At 38.9% G+C, this 19,136-nt stretch overlaps 1 protein-coding gene and 1 pseudogene across 4 annotated transcripts in view; one reads left to right on the top strand and one right to left on the bottom strand.

The window, feature by feature from the left end:
- The window catches only part of PAPSS2 (3'-phosphoadenosine 5'-phosphosulfate synthase 2), a 254,574-nt gene that overhangs the window by 177,146 nt on the left and 58,292 nt on the right, over positions 1–19,136 (bottom strand). The window contains exon 5 of one of the 4 annotated variants that reach the window (XM_003922440.4): positions 820–19,136. This exon is cut by the window's right edge and continues 17,117 nt beyond it. The exons of the other annotated variants lie outside the window; for them this stretch is intronic. The gene's annotated coding sequence lies outside the window, so the exon portion shown is untranslated. Of the gene's footprint in view, positions 1–819 lie in introns of those variants that run through there. 4 annotated transcript variants of the gene reach the window in all.
- The window catches only part of LOC120362508 (small ribosomal subunit protein eS4-like), a 742-nt pseudogene continuing 274 nt past the window's right edge, over positions 18,669–19,136 (top strand).

The raw sequence follows: 19,136 nt of genomic DNA, 5'->3' as shown, positions 1-19,136 counted from the left end.
TCATCAAATGTTTATGGGGCACCCACTGTTTGCAAGGTACTGTTCTATGCACCGGGGATACAGTGGTGAAACCAACCAAGGCTTCAAAGAACATGTGTTCCATGAAGTGACTCAATTTGACAATTATCTATCATCTCTTCTCCATACTTTTCCAATAGGATTGCAAACTCTTGAAAGTCAGACATGTTTTCTTTTGAACACCTCCCCACGATTTCTGACATTGACTAAGCTGTTCTGCAGAGTGGTACACTCAGTGACCTTTCAGCTGGTCCAGCATGCATCATCCACCCACCAGCCAAGGAATCTTAGACCTGGCTATTAGGAGAGAAGAGAATAGATGCAGAGTCTGACATATTGAGAGCCCGAAAGCAAAATTTATTCTTTGAAAGAGGCCAACAACCATACCATTTCAGTCTGCTGAAAAGCTGTAATGTGTGCTACGGTTTGAACATCCCCTCCGAAACTCATGTTGACATTTAATTCCCAATGTGGCAGTATTGAGAGGTGAGGCCTATAAGAGGTGACTGGAGCTAGGTGAGATGGCTCATGCCTGTAATCCCAGCACTTTGGGAGGCTGAGGTGGGCAGATCACTTGAGCCCAAGAGTTTGAGACCAGTGTGGACAACATGGTGAAACCCCATCTCTACAAAAAATACAAAAATTAGCTGGGCATAGTGGTGCACACCTGTGGTCCCAGCTACTTGGTAGGCTGAAGTGGGAGGATCACCTCAGCCCGAGGAGGTCGGAGCTGCAATGAGCTGTGATTGTGCCACTGCACTCTAGCCGACACAGTGAGATATTGTCTCAAAAAAAAAAAAAAAAAAAAAAAAAAAAAAAAAAAGAGGTGATTGGGTCATGAGGGCTCTGCCCTCATGAATGGATTAATCTATAATAACCCAAGAATCCACTAATCCATTAATCTATTCATACTTAATGAGTTAGTGGGTTAATGGGTTATCACGAACATGAGACTAATGGCTTTATAAGCAGAGGAAGAAAACCCTGAGCTAGCCAGGGTTTTCGTTCCCTAGCCATGTGATGTCCTGTGTCTCCTCTGGATTCTGCAGAAGATCCCTAACAGCAAGAAGAGAAGGCTGTCATTGGTTGCACCCCCTTAACCTTGGACTTCCCAGCCTCCAGAACTGTAAGAAATAAATTTCATTTCTTATGAATTGTTCCATTTCAGGTATTCTGATGTAAACAGAAAATGGACTAAGACAGTACCAAAACTCACATCCTGTTGGTACAGGCTTTAAGCAATTGGTTCTTACAAAGTTGAATTTGTATGTTGTTAACCAACCTCATGAAAATTCTTTTCAAGAGAATATGTTAATCAATCCTGATAAGCTTCAGGATTTCTAATATTAAATAATTTTCTTCACTTTTCCTATCATTCCCCCACACACATATGTACATCCACATCTGCATACTTTGTAAGTTTATTCTTTTGTTTCAAAACTCCCATTCCTTCCAAGCCAGCACTTCTCCAGCATAAAAACTGCTGATCATACCAATAATTTGCTGCGTTACAGTCCGCTCAACTTATTAAGTATGTCCTGTGCAATATTTGGGACATATTTAGACTTAAAAAGTTATTTGTTGCACAAATCAAAACCACAATGAGATACCATCTCACACCAATCAGAATGGCTAATATGAAAAAGTCAAAAACAAAAGATGCTGAAAAGGCTGCAGTGAAAAGAGAATGCTTTATACACTGTTGGTGGGAGTGTAAATTATTTCAGCCACAATGGAAAACAGTTTGGACATTTCTTAAAGCACTTAGAACTACCATTTAACCCAGCAATCCCATACTGGCTATGTATTCCAAAAATAAATAATTCTACCCAAAAGACATGAGAACTCATATGTTCATTTCAGTACTATTCACAATTGCAAAGACATGTTGCCCATCAATAGTGGATTATATAAAGAAACTGTGGTATGTGTATACCATGGAATACTACACAGCCATAAAAATGGAAAACAATATGTCTTTTGCAGTAACATGGATGCAGCCAGAATATTTAACTTGTAAACTCCCTATGAATTATTTTCTTTATCTCAGTTTGCTGTGACCTTTGACATAGTTATAACTTGTTTTATTGCCCAATTATCTTGAATGAAGCATCTGAGAATGAGGGAAATGTGAAGAAAATTTAAGCCTTCATTTTCTAGCTCAGCAAGGTTAAAAACTTATTTTGAGAAGCCAAATTTGTATGAAAAATAAGGTCATTTTATATGCTAAAGATGTGTTTGGGATACAAGGATGTTATTCCTTAAAGTGTTTCCTTGCATACACTATAGAGACTTTTTTTTTTAAAAAAAGGTCATCTAAAAGTTCATTACAATTCTGGCAAATACAGTGCTTCTCTATGTCTTTCCTCCCTTGCAGATAGACCCTAGTGATTTCCAAGGGCACCCAATTAAATTACTGAAAAGAAACATGGTATTCTTGTCCTTTGGCTGACCCATTCATCATTCTGGCCTGAAATTCATTCTGACTGCCAGCAAACCATGATTTCACTGAGAACAGAAATACACTATTCCCTCTGGCTTTGAGTTGTCCTACCATGTTCACTTTCTTCAGCTCTCTTGCTAAAACTTTTTAGATTAAAATAACTATTGGGTCAATAGATCCTTTCCAAATGATATATAAATGCTATAAAAGGTCACTATTTACAATGGTCAGTAAATGTTTTAGAAATGACTGACATACTGGGAAACTCAGATATAGATAATTCCATGAAGACAAATCACAATTAAGCCCAAATGGCAACTTTCTAGGCAGAAGTACAAAAAGATAAACAATCCACCCAGGAAAATATTGAATTTATTCTTTCATGCTGAAAAAATGGCTGATGCAGTTTGGTGTGTCACTTGATGGCAAAGTGAACAAGCTTTCAGTCAAAATGAAAGCTGATGGTAGAATCGCAGCCCTCTCCTGTGGGTGGTGTTCTTCAAGGCAGATGCACTTCCCTCCACCCTCAGGAGCAAATTCCTTGTGTGTAGCAGTAGTGTTGGGCCACAGTAAGCAGCTGTTGGCTTTTCCTCAGTATGCGTGTGAGGAGGACGGAGACAAACATAATAGGTAGGAATGCTGGCTCCAGAGTCAGATTGCTCAACTTTGTTTCCTAGAACTTGGTCAATTCTGACTTTGGGCAAGGTACTTCTTGCTGAGCCTCATTTCCTCATCTGTAAATAGAATTCATAACAGTACTGACCACGACACTGGGTCGCAGGTAACCCCAGTAACCTGAGGTTACTGCAAGGATCTAAGAGACTGTAAGTGAAAGACGTAGACCAGGGCCAAGCATACTAAATAAGCACATGATCTGTTAGCTTCTCCTGCTATTCTTTCTTGCCTGCCAGCGCAACTGAAATGAATGGGACAGTAAACTGGCATGCAGGTAGACAATTTTCCAGCTTCTGACCACAGCCTTCCCTCAGACAGATTTCCATGAATAAGCAAGTCATAGTATAAAGAAGCAGAGATTTACATAGAGAGGGAGAGATAGCAGGGACTTGGGATTTCAAATGCCTCTCTCCTTTTTTCCTTCCCTTCCTGCTTTGAGAGAAACAAAAACAACAGCACAAAGGCCAAAGCCAAGAATATAAATGTGATAAGACTTTGACCTGAACTCCCGCACAAAACGTGGTGAGCTGGACAGGACCTTGCGGAAGATTCCTTTCACATGGCTTAGGGCAGGCCTACGACATAGGAACAAAGCAGTTCTTCCAGCCCCTTCCACCTAAAGCCCACATCCTGGTTCTCTGGATCTGAATATTCTCACGGTAAGAAAAAGGGACTCCAGAAATAACTAGAAAGTTAGCAAAGGAGTGACATGACCTAGAGAGCAGGCGTGTCTCACCTACAGCCCCACTGGTGTAGGCGTTTTCAGGAGATGAGTGAGAGCCTTTGGACTACTGGCCTGGATACACCCACCAGAGGGAGAGAAAAAGCCAGAAGACAGAGCTGGGAGCAACCACCCTACCAGGCTCAGAACTTCAGTTCCTTCGAGTCATTCAGCACACATATTGTCCCTTCATACATGAGGGATTGTTTTCAGGATCTCCCATGGCTAACAAAATCCCAATGCTCAAGTCTCTGATATAAGATGCTGCCGTATTTGTATATAACCTATGTACATCCTCCCATATCCTTTAAATCATCTCTAGATTACTTATAATACATAATACAAGGTAAATGCTATGAAAATATTGTTATACTAATATAGTTTAGGTAACAATGACAAGAAATCAAAGTCTGTACATGTTCAGTATAAATGCATTTTTTTTTTTTGAGATGGGGTCTCACCCCATCGCCCAGGCCGGAGTGCAGTGACACGATTACAGCTAACTGCAGCCTTTATCTCCCCAGCTCAAGCAATTCTCCCTCAGGCTTCTGAGCAGCTGGACTAAAGGTATCCATCACCGTGTCTGGCTAATTTCTTTAAATTTAATTTTTACTAGAGACAAGGTCTTGCTATGTTAATCAGACTGGTCTCAAACCCCTGAGCTCAAGCGATCTTCCTGCCTCCAGCTCTCAAACTGTTGGGATTACAGGTGTGAGCTACTGTGCTTGGCCTAAATGCATACATAAAAAATATTTTCAATTTGCATTGGTTGAACACACAGATGCAGAACCCAGAGATATAGAGGACCAACTATATTTTATTGAGTTCTTATGTGCTAGGCACTAGCTATAAATGCTGAAACGCCAAGGGTGACCCCAATTGCAGTAAATTCATTACAAGCACAAAGAGGATTCAAGTCCTTGACTTCTTGCACCTCAAACCCGCCCCCTACTCAGTCAGAGCTTAACTCCATCTATCTTCATGTTAATGCCTTTGTCTTTGACCCTGACCCACCCTAAGGCAGGGTGTCAAAGCGAGGAGAAGAGGGAGCAAAAGGGAAGTTTAAGCATCCACAGACAGCAAAAGAGGGCATCAAGAGAGGATGTGTTCTCCCTGGTTTCAGTTTTGTCACCGCTAGGGTCAGGATGCTCTGACCCAAGGGAGTAATGCTCTCACAAGACCAGTCTAGATTTTTGACTCAAGGAACAAAATCCTCAGCCCCTGTCCCTCGTTCCAAGTCATTATAAAGCCGGAAATTTCCCCTGCCCTCTTCGCGGGCAGGAACTGGAGTGTGGGTGCTGGGGCTAACTGGCTATTTGTGTGCCAGTTAGAGCAAACTCCACTCACTCCACTGTTGCACTGAACCCCTCACAGGAAGAAGCATACAGGTGAGTGGATGCAGGAGGTGGGGTGAGTGCTTTTGGCCACCAGCAGGAGCAAAACTCCATGTAGGCCCTGGAAAAGCATCTAGAGGGGAGTACCCATGACTCCCAAAGCCCCAGAGGGCATGTGTTACAATGCTCTTTTAGCTTTGCTATTTGTGAACAGCTTAAGTGTTAAAACAGCTCAGCTCAGTGGATCCTCTGACTTTTTGCATGAGGTGGTTGCTCTCTGCCAGCGAGGACAGAAGTTCAATGACAGCCTTCAGCATTCACACCCATGGCACCCAAGCTCTTGTTTGGTGTCCAGGAAAAATCAGGTCACATGAATGAACTGAAGGGTGGTAAATGTGGAAGATTTTGTTGCTGATGAAAGTTGCTCTCAATGGAAAGGGCAGCTGGAAAGGGGATGGAGCATGAAAGTGATCTTCCTCCAGAGTCTGGCTATCCCTGGCCAGACTCCTCTCTGAAGCAATGGTCAAGCCGCCCCACTGAAGTCAAGTTGCCTGTCTCCAAGATCGAACTGTAGTATCTGACATCGAGCTGTTTCTCCTCTTCTCTGCTCTCTCAGTCAGTGGAATCTGGGTTTTTATGGGTGTAGGATGGCAGTGGGGTGGGCCATGAGTGGTTTTGGAAAAGGCAACATTCACACAGGAAAACAGAAATGCATGTTCTCACTTTGGGACACGGTTCCAGGATTGAGGGTGACCTTCTTCTGCCCAGAATTTCCCTGCCTCTGTCCCTATCAATTACAAACTCCACAATCTGTCACAGGGCTGTCATGTGGTCCAAAATAGAAAATTAGCAGCTGATCTCAATTAGGGAAAAAATGATTGGCACAAGACAGAAGAGATTCAGGTAGATAGCCTGTATTTGTGTTGGGAAATGATTTGCATGACTTACAGCACAAGCAGGAAAATTTTAACGTAGCATTAGACAAAAGCAGTAATAATCAACTCAGTATCTCGAGCCACAGTAAAGGCCAAGTGCTACAGAAAAAAGATGCCCCACTGGAAGCTGCTTAGATCAATTCAGATAGTTATGCCAACACAGGTCTCAGAATGAAGCCAGATATTCAGTGAAGAGAGAGCTCACAGAGTCTTCTAATTCATAGTAGGGCTTGATTTTGTGAGCTGTTCCTTTAAATTCCCATTTGCCCATCCCTGATAATCTTTATAAATTAAATCAGCTTATATTAAAATGCTTATATTTTTATTCTCAGGTTTTGAAATAGCACTAATTCAATTAACCAGGATCTTAGGAACAAAACTCCAGACCTCATTATACAGCATTTTGATGCTTGTTCTATTACTAACATATAGATAGTTCCAGTTGTCTAGAACTGTATTTATTTTGCATATGAGAAAAAATGATGAGATAAAAAGAAGGTAAGCTACCCTCTTCAAGTGACATAGCTACCTAGTTGCAGAGGTCACACAAGACCCAGAGCTAGTGCTCTTGTTTTGTTTTGTTCTTAAACTCAACAGAGCCTTTCTATTGCTTATGAATTGGTATTTTAAGGAATGCAATAAGCTAGCTGCTAGTGTATCAAAATGAGAGCCTAGATTTCTTTAACTGGCTGAAAAAAAATGTTGCCATCAGTTTTTTGAAAGTTTCATGTTTTGTGGCTTTAAAAAATTATCTCCTTGATTATCTCAATAGATGCAGAAAAGGCCTTTGATAAAATTCAACACCCCTTCATGCTAAAAACTCTTAAAAAACTAGGTATTGATGGAACATATCTCAAAATAATAAAAGTTATTTATGACAAACCCACAGCCAATATCAGAATGAATGGGCAAAAGTTGTAAGCATTCCCTTTGAAAACTAGCACAAGACAAAAATGCCCTCTCTCACCACTTTTATTCAACATAGTATTCAAAGTTCTGGCCAGGGCAGTCAGGCAAGAGATAGAAATTAAGGGTATTCGAATAGGAAAAGAGGAAGTCAAATTATCTGTTTGTAGATGACATGATTGTATGTATATTTAGAAAATTCCATTGTCTCAGCCTGAAATCTCCTTAAGCTGATAAGCAACTTCAGCAAAGTCTCAGGATACAAAATCAATGTGCAAAAATCACAAGCATTCCTATACACCAATAATAGACAGAGAGTCAAATCATGAGTAAACTCTCATTCCTAATTGCCACAAAGAATATAAAATACCAAGAAATACAACTTACAAGGGATGTGAAAGACCTCTTCAAGGATAACTACAAAGCACTGCTCAAAGACATGAGAGGACACACACAAATGGAAAAACATTCCATGCTCATGGATACGAAGAATCAATATCATGAAAATGGCCACACTGCCCAAAGTAATTTATATATTCAATGCTACTCCCATCAAACTACCATTGACTGTCTTCACAGAATTAGAAAAAAAAACTACTTTAAATTTCGTATGGAACCAAAAAAGAGCCCACATAGTCAAGACAATTCTAAGCAAAAAGAACAAAGCTAGAGGCATCACACTACCTGACTTCAAACTATACTACAAGGCCATAGTAACCAAAACAGAATGGTACTGGTACCCAAACAGATATATAAACCAATGGAACAGAACAGAGGCCTCAGAAATAGCACAATACATCTACAACCATCTGATCTATCACAAACCTGACAAAACCAAGCAATGGGGAAAGGATTCCCTATTTAATAAATGGTGTTGGGAAAACTGGCTAGCCATATGCAGAAAACTGAAACTGGATCCCTTCCTTACACCTTATACAAAAATTAACTCAAGATAGATTAAAGATTTAAATGCAAGACCTAAAACCATAAAAACCCTAGAAGAAAACCTAGGCAATACCATTCAGGACATAGGCATGGGCAAAGACTTCATGACTAAAACACCAAAAGCAATTGCAACAAAAGCCAAAATTGACAAATGGGATCTAATTAAACTAAAGAGCTTCTGCACAGGAAAAACAAAACAAAACAACAACAACAACAACAACAACAACAACAAAACTATTTCAGAGTGAACATGCAACCTAGAGAATGGGAGAAAAATTTTTGCAGTCTATCCATTTCACAAAGGGCTAATATCCAGAATCGACAAGGAACTTAAAGAAATTTACATGAAAAAAACTAACAACCCCATCAAAAATGGGTGAAGGCTATTAACAGACACTTTTCAAAAGAAGACATTTATGCAGCCAACAAACATATGAAAAAAACTCACCATCACTGGTCATTAGAGGAATGCAAATCAAAACCACAATCAGATACCATCTTATGCCAGTTAGAATGGCAATCATTAAAAAGTCAGGAAACAATGGATGCTGGAGAGGATATGAAGAAATAGGTACACTTTTACACTGTTAGTGGGAGTGTAAATTAGTTCAACCATTGTGGAAGACAGAGTGGCAATTCTTCAAGGATCTAGAACTAGAAATACCATTTGACCCAGCAATTTTATTATTGGGTATATACCCAAAGGATTACAAATCATTCTACTATAAAGATATATGAACATGTATATTTATTGCAGCACTATTCACAATAGCAAAGACTTGGAACCAACCCAAATGCCCATCAATGATAGACTGGATAAAGAAAATGTGGCACATATATACTTTGGAATACTATGCAGACATAAAAAAGGATGAGTTCATGTCCTTTGTGGGGATATGGATGAAGCTGGAAACCATCAGTCTCAGCAAACTAACACAGGAACAGAAAACCAACTACTGCATGTTCTCACTCATAAGTGGGAGTTCAATAACAAGAACATATGTACAGAGGGAGGGGAACATAACACACTGGGGCCTTTTTGGAGGGTGGGGGTAAGGGAAGGGATGGCATTGGGAGAAATACCCAATGTAAATGACAGGTTGATGGGTGCAGCAAACCACCATGGCATATGTGTTCCTATGTAACAAACCTGCATGTTCTGCACATGTATCCCAGAACTTAAGAGTATAATAATAAAAAAAAATCACCTCGTTCATTGGTTTAATTAGTTAATAAAATACAACAGGTTTTTTTCCCCCCAGGTCCTGCTTTCATGATGTGGTAATGTTATAGGTAGTTAGGCATGAGCAAGACAGGAGAGGACTGTCCCCACCACCCACTAGAAATGTTGGGTGATAGTTTGGCAATTATTGCATTGCTTCTCTAAAAGGGATAAATTGGCAGCCAGTGCCAGGGAGAGGCCATTTCCTGATGGTCCACACCCGTTAACATGAAAGTGTTAATTAATTCAAGGCAGCCTCTAGGGAGAAGAAATTTCCTGGGCATGGAGCTTAAGAGACAAAAATGGCAAAGTATGATCTTTCAGGCACACTCCACCAGAAAAAGGAAGAAAATCTCAGATGGGCATATGTACAACTTTCTAAACACATTGTGTGTTCTCAGTCCCCAAAGGCAAGGAAGGCTCTGCACATGTGGGCAGGTAGCCACCCTAAAAGAAGAATCATTGGAAAGAGGCGATTCTATAAAAGTCCCAGGATCCTGGTTAAAGGGCGCATTTGACTTTCTCTCTCTAACCTTCATGTGCCCTCTTGGATCTCTTCCAAGTGAACGTTCCTTTCTTTCCTAGTCTAAGTTCTTTTAAATAAACTTCCATTCCTGCTCTGAAACTTGCCTAGGTCTCTTTTTCCACTTTATGCCCCTCAGTTGAATTCTTTCTTCTGAGGAGGCAAGAACGGAAGTTGCTGCAGATGCATACAGATTTGCCACCAGTAACCTGGGGTAACTCAGATCTCTGCCACTGCTAACAGTAATTGCAACTGTTTATTATGATCCAAGAACCATCCCCTAATGCTCACCTTTTCCAGTTCTGCATCAGGCATGTTTGCACTGATCATTTATTGTTCCAGTTTTCAGATAATATCTGTGCTAAAAAGCTTCCTGCCTTTTGCTGTTTGCATAGAATTAATTTTTCTGTCCAACGGGTTTTATTTTTCCTTATCCAATCTTGTGTTTGGAATTCCAGAAAGTGGTGTAAGAGTTAGCTCTGCCTGCAAGAAACATTAGAGAAATCTCCAGCTTTCTACTTGGAGGAATAAAATGGGCAGATGTGGCTTGCCATGGATTGAATTTCTTGATTCTTTCTGTGTTCACAGTGAGGACAGTTATGAGGTATGGCAGAACCAGCCCTTGTATCAGAAAGCTGAAAACATGGGTTCCAAGTCTCTACACTACAAATTATTTGAGTAAACCTGAATATAGTCATAGGTTGTAGGTTACATAAACCTACAGAATTTACAGTTAGAATGGACTGTAAGGGCCTTGGTCAAATAGCCTTGTTTTAGATATATTTAGGCTCAGAGAAATTCTATAACTTGGCCCATATTTGTAAATAGGTACAAAAATTTAAGATGCATAATTTGATTTCTAGTCAAAATTACTCAATAAGTCCACAATTTCACATACCCTCTCTGCTCAAATAGTCATAATAAAATATTAAAATCAAAAATTAAAGACAGAGGACATTAAAAATGGGCTATATACTCCATACGCCAGAAACAAAGAGTAACATAAAGAAGCAAGAGGGGCTGGTTTTCCTAGCCGGGATGTAGGCAGAGGAGGCTGGACTTATGACTTCTGAAATTTAATGGGGACTAAGAATTTCCCAAATAAAATGGGAAATTAATGATGTACTCCTTGAAACCATGGCTTGGTGACTCAAAGTATGAAAAAGAACTGATTCCTGACCACCTCCAGGAACTCTGGCTTAACAGAAAGCAGAAGGTATTAGGAGTCAGGGGAAGGAGCAATTGGCCTCAAGAATTAGGACAAAGCCAGTGACTAGGAATGGCCTGATGATACAGGAGACCCTCAAATGTCCTGATAAGACATGCTTTAGGATAGGCATCTAGGTTGTGGCAACTGTAAAACCACTAGACAGGTAATAGGTGAGGATAGGAAGATTGAAAAAAGGAGAAAGAAGAAAGTGAGAAAAAGAAGACAACTTCTACCATAAGGAGGCATGACAAAGATATTCCAAACAAAAATAAATCACATGCTAAGAAAAAAATAAAATCAACAATGAGAAACTGAATTCATTCAGGATGAAATTAAAATTAATTTTATGGATTACCAGGAGGAGGCAGAGCAAGATGGCAGAATAGAAGACTCCACCAATTGCACCCTGTTCCCCACCAAGGAGACCAATTTAACAACTATCTACACCCATAAAAGCACCTTCAGAAGAACCAAATATTAGGTAAGCACTCACAGTACCTGGTTTTCACTTTGCATTGCTGCTGAAAGAGGCACTGAACAGGTAGAAAAAACCACTCTTGAGTCACTAATGTAACCCATCCCACAGCCCCCTGCAGTGGCTGCACGGTGCTGAACAGGGTTGACTTAAAAGGTTTTTGATGCTAGTTCCTGGCTGCCAATGGCACCTCTGGACCCACCCAGGGTGTGGGGGGACTTGTCACGAAGAAGGAAAGAACACAGGCCTGGTTTGCTTTGCCACCTGCTGATTGTAGAGCCCCAAGACCTTGAGTGAGCATAGGCAGTAGCCAGGGAGTGGTTATAGCGGGCCTTGGGTAAGACACAGTGCTGTGCTGGCTTCAAGTCTGACCCAGCAGTCATAATCATGGTAGCCACAGGGTTACTTATGTCACTCCACTCCCAGTTTCAGGTGGCTCAGAACAAAAAGAAAGAGACTCTGTTTATTTGGGAGAAAGTAACGGAAGAGAACAAGTGTCTCTGCCTATAATCCAGAGAATTCTCCCGGGCACTGGCCAAGACCATAAAGGTGGTACATCTACACGTCTGCAAGAACCACAGCATTACTGGGCTTGAACGGTTCTCTACAGCAGACACAGCTTACATCACAACACCAAAGTCCTTTCAAATAACTGAAAAGCTTTCCCAACAAGGATGGGTACAAGCAAGCCCAGATTGTAAAGACTACAATAAATACCTATTTCTTCAATGCCCAGACACTGAAGAACATTTTTAACTATCAAAACAATCCAGGAAAACATGACCTCACCAAATGAACTATAAATAATCCAGCAGGACAAATCCTGGAAAAACAAAGATATGTGAACTTTTGGATAAATAATTCAAAAATAGTTGCTTTGAGGAGACTCAAAGAAATTCAAAAGAACACAGAGAAGGAATCCAGAATTCTATCAGACAAACTTAACAAAGAGATTAAAATAATTAAAAAGAATCTAGTGTTCATCATAGGCAAGTCTATAAATGTAATTCACCACATAAACAGAACCAAAAACAAAAACCACATGATTATCTGAATTGATGCAGAGAAGGCCTTTGACAAAATTCAACAGCCCTTTATGCTAAAAACTCTCAATAAACTAGGTATTGATGGAATGTATCTCAAAATAATAAAAGCTATTTGTGACAAACCAACAGCCAATATCATACTGAATAGGCAAAGACTGGAAGCATTCCCTTTGAAATCTGGCACTAGACAATGATGCACTCTCTCATCACTCCTATTCAATACAGTATTGGAAGTTCTAGCCAGAGCAATCAGGCAAGAAAAAGAAATAAAGGGTATTCAAATAGGAAAGGAGGAAGTGAAATTGTCTCTATTTGCAGATGACATGATTGTATATTTAAAAGACCCCATCTTCTCAGCCCAAAATCTCCTGAAACTGATAAGTAACTTCAGCAAAGTCTCAGGATAAAAAAATCAGTGTGCAAAAATCACAAGCATTCCTATACACCAATAACAGACTTAAAGAGAGCCAAATCAAGAACGAACTGCCATTCACAATTGCTACAAAGAGAATAAAATACCTAGGAATACAACTAACAAGGAACATCATAAAGAACCTCTTTGAAGAGAACTACAAACCACTGCTCAATGACATAAGAGAGGACATAAACAGATGGAGAAACATTCCAGGCTCATGGTTAGAAAGAATCAATATCGTGAAAATGGCCATACTGCCCAAAGTAATTTACAGATTCAACGCTATCCCCATCAAGCTACCAATGGCCTTCATCACAGAACTGGAAAAAACCACCTTAAACTTCATATGGAACCAAAAGAGAGCCTGCCATAGCCAAGTCAATTCTAAGCAAAAAGAACAAAGCGGGAGGCATCACATTACCGGACTTCAAACTATATTACAAGGCTACAGTAATCAAAACAGCATTGTACTGGTACCAAAACAGAGATATAGACCAAAGGAACAGAACAGAGGCCTCGGAGGCAACCCCACACATCTACAACCATCTGATCTTTGACAAACCAGACAAAAACAAGCAATGGGGAAAGGATTCCCTGTTTAATAAATGGTGTTGGGAAAACTGGCTAGCCATGTGCAGAAGGCAGAAACTGGACCCCTTCCTGACACCTTAGACTAAAATTAACTCCAGATGGATTAAAGACAAACTTAAGACCTAACGCCATAAAAATCCTAGAAGAAAGTCTAGGCAAAACCATTCAGGACATAGGCATACGCAAGGGCTTCATGACCAAAACACCAAAAGCATTGGCAACAAAAGCCAAAATAGACAAATGGGACCTAATCAAACTCCACAGCTTCTGCACAGCAAAAGAAACAATCATTAGAGTGAATTGGCAACCAACAGAATGGGAAAAAATTTTGCAATCTACCCAACTGACAAAGGGCTGATATCTAGAATATACAAAGAACTAAAACAGATTTACAAGAAAAAAACAAACAAGCCCATTCAAAAGTGGGCGAAGGATATGAACAGACACTTTACAACAGAAGACATACATGAGGCCAACAAACATGAAAAAATGCTCATCATCACTGGTCATTAGAGAAATGCAAATTAAAACTACATTGAGATACCATCTCACACCAGTTAGAATGGTGATCATTAAAAAATCTGTACACAACAGATGCTGGAGAGGATATGGAGAAACAGGAACACTTTTACACTGTTGGTGGGACTGTAAATTAGTTCAACCATTGTGGAAGACAATGTGGTGATTCCTCAAGGACCTAGAAATAGAAATTCCATTTGACCCAGCAATCTCATTACTGGGTATATATTCATAAGATTATAAATCATTCTACTATAAGGACACATGCAAACAAATGCTTATTGCAGCACTGTTTACCATAGCAAAGACCTGGAACCAACCCAAATGCCCATTGATGACAGACTGAACAGGGAAAATGTGGCACATAAACACCATGGAATACTATACAGCCATAAAAAACGTAAGTTCGTGTCCTTTGTAGGGACATGGATGAACCTGGAAACCATCATTCTCAGCAAACTGACACAAGAACAGAAAATGAAACACCACATGTCCTCACTCATAGATGAGTGTTGAACAATGAGAACACATGGACACAGGGAGGGAAGCATCACACACTGGGGTCTGTCGAGGGGAAATAGGGGAGGGACAGCAGGGGGTAGGGAGTTGAGGAGAGATAGCATGGGGAGAAATGCCAGATACAGGTGATCGGGAGGAAGGCAGCAAATCACACTGCCATGTGTATACCTATGCAACAATCTTGCATGTGCTTCACATGTACCCCAAAACCTAAAATACAATAAAAAAATACTCAAAGACAAAGATAGAGGAACTGGCTTGAGAGGTTTCTCTTGTTAAACTTGAAACAATTTGTGTATCAAAATGAATAATGACAATAATAAATTATAATATATTTATTTAAAAAAAGAATCTAGCAGAAATTCTTGAGATGAAAAATGCAATTGGCATACCAAGGAATGCAGGAGTCTTTTAGTAGCAGAATTAATCAATCAGAAGGAAGATTTAGTGAGCTTGAAAATGAGCTATTTGAAAATACACAGAGTAGATAAAAGAAAAAAGAATTTTTCAAAAATGAAGCACATCTACAGGATTTAGAAAATAGTCCCAACAGGACAAAGCTAAGAGTTATTGGCATTAACGAGGAGGTAGAGAAAGAGAAAAGGGTAAGAAGTTTACTCAAAGGAGTAATCACAGAAACTTCCCAAACCTAGAGAAAGGTAACAATATCCAAAAAAAAGCAGGTTACAGAACACCAAACAGATTTAGCCCAAAGACTACCTCAAGGCATTTAATAATCAAACACTCCAAAATGAAGGCTAATGTATCCTAAAAGCAGCAAGGGAAAAGAAACAAAATGTTTGGTTGTCACAAAAGTAATTGAGGTTTTTGTCATTAAAAGTAATGGTTAAAACCACAATTACTTTTGCAACAATCTAATGCAACAGAGCTCCAATGCATCTGGCAGCAGTAGGTTCAGGGGTAAACCTTACAGGCCAAGAGAGAGTCGCATGACATATTAAAATGCTGAAGAAAAAACTTTTACCCTAGAATAGTATATTTGGTGAAAATATCCTTCAAACATGAAGGATAAAGAAGACTTTTACAGATAAACAAAAGCTGAGGGATTTCATCAACACCAGACCTGTCCTGCTAGAAATGCTAAAGGGAGTACTTCAATCAGAAATAAAACGATGTTAATAAGCAACAATCACCTGAAGGAATAAAACTCACTAGTAATAGTAAGTACACAGAAAAACACAGAATACATAATATTATGATACTGTAACTGTGGTGTGTAAACTACTCTTAAGTAGAAAGACTAAACAATGAACCAATCAAAAATAATAATAACTTTTCAAGATATCAGTAGTACAATAACATATAAATAGAAACAACAGAAAGTTAAAAAGCAGGGGGATGAAGTTAAGGCATAACATAGAGTTTTATTAGTTTTCTTACAGCTTGTCTATTTGTTTATGCAAACAGTATCAGCTAAAAATAATGGGTTATAAGAGTATTTGCAAGCCTCATGGTAACCTCGAATCAAAAAATACGCAATGGATATACAAAAAGTAAAAGGCAAGAAACTAAAATCATGTCACCAGAGAAAATCACTTTCACTGAAAGGAAGACAAAAAGGAAAGGAAGAAGGAAGAAAAGATCAGAACAACCAGAAAACAAATAACAAAATGGCAGGAATAAGTCCTTACTTATCAATAATAACATTGAATGTAAATGAACTAAACTCTCCAGTTAAATGACATGAGTGGCTGAATGGAAAAAGATTGAAAGGCAGTTCTCTAAGATCTGGAACACCACAAGGATGCCCACTTTCACCACTGTTATTTCATGAAGTACTAAAATTCCTAACTAGAACAATCAGACAAGAGGAAAATGTAAGGCCATCCAAATTGGAAAGGAAGAAGTCGAATTATCCTTGTTTGCAGATGATATAATCTTACATTTGAAAAAAACCTAAAGACTCCACTAAAAAAGATTAGAACTGATAAACAAATTCAGTGAAGTTGCAGGATACAAAATCAATACACGAAAATCAGTAGCATTTCTATATGCCTACAGTGAACAATCTGAAAATGAAGTAAAAAGTAATCCCATTTACAATAGCCACGAATAGAATTAAATACCTGGGAAATAACCAAAGAAGTGTAAGATCTCTATATGGAAAACTCTGAAACACTGATGAAAGAAATTAAAGAGGAACACCAAAAATGAAAAGATGTTTCATATTAATGGATTGGAAGAATCAATATTGTTAAAATATCAACACTATTCAAAGCAATCCACAGATTCAATGCAATCCCTATCAAAACACCAATGACATTAGTATAAATCCTAAAATTTATGGGGAACCACAAAAGATCCAGAATGGCAAAAGCTTTCCTAAGCAAAAAGAAGAAAACTGGAGGAATCCCATTATCTGATTTCAAATTACACTACAGAGCTATAGTAACTCAAATGGCATGGTACTGGCATAAAAACAGACATAGAGCAATGGAACAGAATAGAGAACCCATACACCTACAGTGAACTCATTTTCGACAAAGGGGTCAAGAACATAAAGAGACCATATTTGATAGCAAAGCAAGGTGACTATAGTTAATAATAATTTAATTGTACATAAAAAATAACTAAAAGAGCATAACTGGATTGCTTGTAACACAAAGGATAAATGCTTGAAGGGATGAACACCCCATTCTACATGATGCATTTATTACACATTGCATGCCTGTATTAAAAATTCTCATGTACACCATAAATATACACACCTAATACATACTCACAAAAAGTAAACATTAAAATAAAAAATTAATTTTCTGAAACAGGCTGACAAAGATTTCAAATGTTTGAATGGTCAAAGAGATATACTGAAGATCAACTTGCATTTTAAAAGAACAACAAAAGCTAAGGTGAAAACAGGCAGAAATAAAATAAGTGAATATGGAAAAGAAACAATTAAAAGTGTTAGAAATTATTTTTAAGTGGTCACTGAAATCTTTAAAAATTAATAAAGAATTTAAAAATATATATATAAAAAGATTGAATTCATTTAAGACTGGACAACAGTAGTAAAAGCAGCAGATAGATGAATTTAAAAATACAGAAAAGCAGTAAAAAGTTTTAGAGAATTGACTAAAAGGTGAACAGATGGAAAAAAATCCAGCATATTAATATATTTAGTAGGAGTTCTGAGAAAGGAGAATGGAAGAAATAGCCGAGAAGTAATATTTAAAGAAAGAAATATTGAGAAGTTTCCAGAATTGGAAAAAGATATGACTTTCAGGTCTATCCTCTCATAATAAATAAGAGCAATTCTGTAATTACATTTCAGAATATTAAGGATAAAGAATAAAACCTAAAAGCTACCAGAGCCTACAAATCAATATAAGAAATGGTACACAATCCAATAGAAAAATGGGCAAAAGGTATAAATGGTCACTTCACAAAATAAGTTACATCATGGTAATTTTAAAGGATGACTAATCTTATTAGTCATCAAAGAAATACAAATTGTAACTACTATGAGATACCTTAACACACCACAATAATGGATAAAATGAAAACGACAGATAAGTACCAAGTGGTGGTAGAATGTCAGTCAATGGCACTTTCACGTATCATTGGTGGGAGTGTAAACTGGTACTACAGTTTTGGAAAACCTTTCGGCAGTATATATCAAAGCTGAGCACACACATACTCTATGACCTAGCAATTCAATTCTAAATAAAATTGCATACATAATCTCAGAAATGCATATATATGTTCACCAAAAGCCACAGAATGTCACCAGGCACGGTGGCTGATGCCTGTTAATCCCAGCATTTTGGGAGGCTGAGGCGGGTGGAACATGAGGCCAGGAGATCAAAACTATTGTGGCTAACATGGTGAAACCCCATCTCTTCTAAAAATACAAAAAAAAAAAAAAATAGCCGGACATTGTGGCACCTGCCTGTAATCCCAGCTACTTGGGAATCTGAGGCAAGAGAATCGTTTGAACCTGGGGGGCAGAGGATGCAGTGAGTGGAGATTGAGCCATTGCACTCCAGCCTGGGCAACAGAGTGAGACTCTGTCTCAAAAAAGAAAAAAGACAGAATGTTAATGGCAACACTATTCTCATAGCCAAAAGCTTTAAATTACCCTAATGTCCATCAAGAAAAGAATAGAGTTCCATCACAGGGTTTTGCCATTACTGGGGGTCCCAAGAAGCACTGGATGCTCAACAAACTAACAGGCGTATATGCACACTGTCCATTGACAGGCCTCCACAAGCTGAGGGAATTATCTTCCCCTGATCATCTTCCTCAGGAATAGACTCAAGTATGTGTTGACTGGAGATGAAGTAAAGAAGATAGTTATGCAACACTTCATCAAAATTGATGGCAAGGTTCAAGTGAACATCACATATCCTGCTGGATTCATGGATATCATCAGTGTTGAGAAGACAGGTAGGAATTTCTGCCTGGTCTACGACATGAAGGGCTGTTTTGTTGCTCTCTGAATCACATTGGAAGAGGCAAAGTACAAGTTGTGCAAAGTGAGGAAGTTTACAGCGGGGATGAAGGGAATCTCACACCTGATGATTCATGATGCTTGAACCATCCGCTACCCAGATCCTCTCGCCAGCGTGAACGATACTGTGCAGATTGATTTAGGGACTGGTAAGATAATCAACTTTAT

Source organism: Saimiri boliviensis, chromosome 12 (genome assembly GCF_048565385.1).
Source record: "Saimiri boliviensis isolate mSaiBol1 chromosome 12, mSaiBol1.pri, whole genome shotgun sequence".
Lineage (NCBI taxonomy): Eukaryota > Metazoa > Chordata > Mammalia > Primates > Cebidae > Saimiri > Saimiri boliviensis.
The sequence above is the reverse complement of the archived record's forward strand: the minus strand, read 5'-3'. Positions and strand labels throughout refer to the sequence as shown.